Source organism: Salmo trutta, unplaced genomic scaffold, assembly GCF_901001165.1.
Source record: "Salmo trutta unplaced genomic scaffold, fSalTru1.1, whole genome shotgun sequence".
Taxonomy (NCBI): Eukaryota; Metazoa; Chordata; class Actinopteri; order Salmoniformes; family Salmonidae; genus Salmo; species Salmo trutta.
In genome coordinates this window covers 1,220,980-1,225,177 of record NW_021823412.1, presented here as the reverse complement: position 1 = coordinate 1,225,177, position 4,198 = coordinate 1,220,980, and the positions used below count along the sequence as shown (strand labels likewise).

Genomic DNA, 4,198 nt, shown 5'->3' with positions numbered 1-4,198 from the left:
TCATCTTTCACTTTCAACCGAAACGGGCCGTAGACGGACGTCTTTTCAACTTTCAACCAAAACCGAATGTATATTAGCCGTCGGGCATAGTCGTCTTTTTAAGGACAGTTTGCTGGGTGGGACTTTTCTACTGTATCTTAGTCCGTTCAGCTCTGACAACGCTCATCCATATTTGTATAGTGTAAATTCATTCCTACTGAGATTTGTGTGTATTGGGTAAATGTTGTGTAATTTGTTAGATATTACTGCACTGTCGGAGCTAGAAGCACTTCGCTATACCCGCAACAACATCTGATAATCACGTGAAAGTGACCAATAAGATTTGATTTGCAGTAGTAGGCGACTGTTTCTCCTCCATATCCGGGGTCGTAATGCCACCCTGTGGTCGATGGTGGAATCATATTTTACTGAGGAGCAGAAAACAAGCGTGATGAAACTATTCCTACAATGTCTGGAACGCTACAAAACACCAGAAATAGTTGGTGTCTTTCGGTTGGCTGTGTAAGCACGAATGTGATTTCAGCATTTCTACCGTGTTGCATGATGGGAAAAATAGTCAGACAGCAATATAATATAATAAAACAAAGTACATCGCTTTTCCACCGCTTGGTCCGCAACTGTATTAGTAGACGTTATTAGACCCTGGTCGATATGATGTGGTATTGTCAGTAGTAGAAGTGGTAACCGTTAGTCAAACACGTTTGTCCTGGAATGAGTGCCCCTCTATCAATGTGTACAACTCATACTTACCTGGCAAGGGAGACACCGTGATCAAGAAGGCGGTTCACCCAGGGCGAGGCTCAGCCATTGCACTCCGGCTGTGCTGACCCCTGCGAATTTCCCAAATGTGGAAATCTCGATTGCATAATTTCTGGTAGTGGGGGACTGCGTTCGCGCTCTCCCCTGATTTATTTGTGAAAAGTAAACACATGTAATATTATTTTCATTGTCTGATGGTCAAGTTGGAGTGTTTCTGCAGTCACTAGCTGCAGCGATCCGAAAAGAGCAGCGATCTGGGTTCTTTGGGGACCTTTAAAACCTCATGGTGACAGGGGGCAGTATTCGGAAATTCAGATGAATAACGTGCCCAAATTAAACTGCCTGCTACTCGGGCCCAGAAGGTACATATGCATATCATTAGTAGATTTTGATTGAAAACACTCTGAAGTTTCTAAAACTGTTTGAATGATGTCTGTGAGTGTAACAGAACTCATATGGCAGGCAAAAACCTGAGAAAAAAATCCAACCAGGAAGTGGTATGTAGTTTTTCAAGTGATTCCCTATCCAGTATACAGTGTCTGTGGGGTCATTTAGCATTTCCTAAGGCTTCCACTAGATGTCAACAGTCTTTAGAACGTTGTTTCATGCTTTTACTGTGACTGGGGAGAGAATAAGAGGTCCTAGAGTCAGATGACTGAGAGAATGACATGAGTTCAGTGGCGCGAGCCTCCGTGAGAGTTAGCTGTGTTCCTTTTCTTTTTTGAAGACAAAGGAATCGTCCGGTTGGAACTTTACTGAAGATTTATGATAAAAACATCCTAAAGATTGATGCTATACATCGTTTGACATGTTTCTACGAACGTAAATATAACTTTTTTAGACTTTTCGTCGTGACATTTTGCGCGCGCTTCCTGCATTTGGAATAGTGGACTAAACGCGTGAACGAAAAGGAGGTATTTGGACATAAATGATGGACTTTATCGAACAAAACAAACATTTATTGTGGAACTAGGATTCCTGGGAGTGCATTCTGATGAAGATCATCAAAGGTAACTGAATATTTATAATGCTATTTCTGATTTTAGTTGACTCCAAAATGGTGGGTATGTATTGCTTGTTGTTTTTGCCTGAGCGCTCTACTCAGATTATTTCAAAGTGTGCTTTCGCTGTAAAGTTTTTTTTAAATCTGACACAGCGGTTGCATTAAGGAGAAGTGTATCTATAATTCATTGAATAACAGTTTAATATTTTATCAACGTTTATGATGAGTATTTCTGTAAATTGATGTGCTCATTCACCGGAAGTTTTGGGAGACAAAACATTTCTGAACATTACACGCTAATGAAAATGGGGTTTTTGGATATAAATATGAACTTTATTGAGCAAAACATACACGTATTGTGTAACATGAAGTCCTATGAGTGCCATCTGATGAAGATCATCAAAGGTTAGTGATTCATTTTAGCTGTATTTCTGGTTTTTGTGACGCCACTCCTTGCTTGGAAAATGGCTGTGTGGTTTTTCTTGTCTCAGCGCTGTCCTAACATAATCTAATGTTATGCTTTCGCCGTAAAGCCTTTTTGAAATCGGACAATGTGGTTGGATTAACGAGAAATGTATCTTTAAAATGGGATATAAAGTTGTATTTTTGAGAAATTTGAATTATGAGATTTCTGTGGTTTTGAATTTGCCGCCCTGCTATTTCACTGGCTGTTGAATAGTGTTGTCCCGCGGGTGGGACGCTAGCGTCCCACATTTCCCAGAGAGGTTAACAGAATGTGACTGGCAGAACGGGTGTTGTATGTGGAGGATGAGGGCTGCAGTAGGTATCTCAGATAGGGAGGTGTGAGGCCTAAAAGGGTTTTATAAATAAGCATCAACCAGTGTGAACTAAGGCCTTACAGATACATTTTGTCTTCTGATAGCGGGGTGAACAGGCAGTGGCTCGAGTGGTTGTTGTCCTTGATGATCTTTTTGGCCTTCCTGTGACATCGGGGGCTGTAGGTGTCCTGGAGGGCGGGTAGTTTGCCCCCCGGCATTGGGTAGACAACACCACCCTCTGAAGAGCCATGCTGTTGCCGGCACTGCAGTTGCCATACCAGGCGGTGATACAGCCCGACATGATGCTTTCGATTGTGCATCTGTAAAAGTTTGAGGGTTTTAGGTGACAAGCCAATTTTCTTTAGCCTCCTGAGTTTGAAGAGGCTCTGTTGCGCCTTCTTCCCCACGCTGGTAGCGAAACGAGTAGAGACCACCCCCCCAGGCAGTGGCCATGGTAGCCACGGAAGCCCTGGGGTGGTACAGAAGAAAAGAGGCCTCCACCTCAAACGAAGGATCCCCCACAACACCCAAGGTCCCGGCGGCCACGGCCTGACAGTGCTGCTGCGCCTAGGGGAGGGATCTCCTCTGGGCCCCGAAGGACAGGACGGTTATTGATTCAGAAGAGCAGGAAGAGGCGAGCTTGATAAGGACTCACCCTGTTCCTGTACAAAGGACAGAAGACAGCTTTTTAACAGTTACTTTTTAACATGTTTTCATGTCTTAGAAATATTTTACTTTTGTTAACTTCTTATGGGCAGGTGGGACGGTGGCGTCTGTCATGATGTTGCCTTCTGAGTACAGCGAGCACAGTTGACCCCCTCCCCCTCTACCATCCCCTTACTTCTGCACCATCTCCCTCTGTCTCCTACACCCAGGCTGCTGTGGTCAGAAGGCGGTCGTAAATTCCAAAGGGAATGTCCTGCCTCATGGCCCCAGTTTTGAGACAGAGTGGTTTCATAGGGAGACAAAGGAATTCTTCCACCGCACAGGACGGGGGAACCGAACGACATTTATGTTCTGGAGAAGGTATAAAAGATTGGTGAAGAATCCAGCTACGAACTGGTCCGTTTGGTACAATGTTGTGAAACTCATGAGAGACAATACGGCCATATTACCATAATAATGTTTATATGATAGCCTCAGCTATGAGACTTACATCTAAATGGTTGTATAAAATTAATTAATAAGGATACACCTATTTGGAATATGTTGGGATGCTTGTAAGATATTAGTGAGAGAATTGTATTTTTTACTTAAAGTTTTACCAAGTCACCGGCACGCCCCCAGGGACACAGACAGGACAAGGCGTCATGTGACAGCCTTTTCTACGTTCAGTATATGAACCCCCACCCAGGGTTTCTTTCTTTAGACCAGGCCTCCACTCCATTACGAGTTGGCCAATAGGTTTGACCATGCATCCCTCTACTGAACTTTAACCTCTACGGGCTAGGGGGCAGCATTGAGAATTTTGGAAAAAATATGTTCCCATTTTTAACTGCCTCCTACACCAACTCAGAAGCTAGAATATGCATATTATTGTTCAGGTTTGGATAGAAAACACTCTGAATTTTCTAAAACTGTTTGAATGGTGTCTGTGAGTATAACAGAACTCCTATGGCAGGCAAAAACCTGACAAGGTTTCAAGCAGTAAGTACCC

The 4,198-nt window shown here is 43.4% G+C and overlaps 1 non-coding gene across 1 annotated transcript; it reads left to right on the top strand.

Moving 5' to 3' along the window:
* Positions 1-742: 742 nt before the first annotated feature.
* Positions 743-906, top strand: LOC115190881 (U1 spliceosomal RNA). Its single transcript, XR_003877463.1, has one exon. It is a non-coding gene; the product is annotated as a U1 spliceosomal RNA (small nuclear RNA).
* The last annotated feature ends 3,292 nt before the right edge of the window (positions 907-4,198 follow it).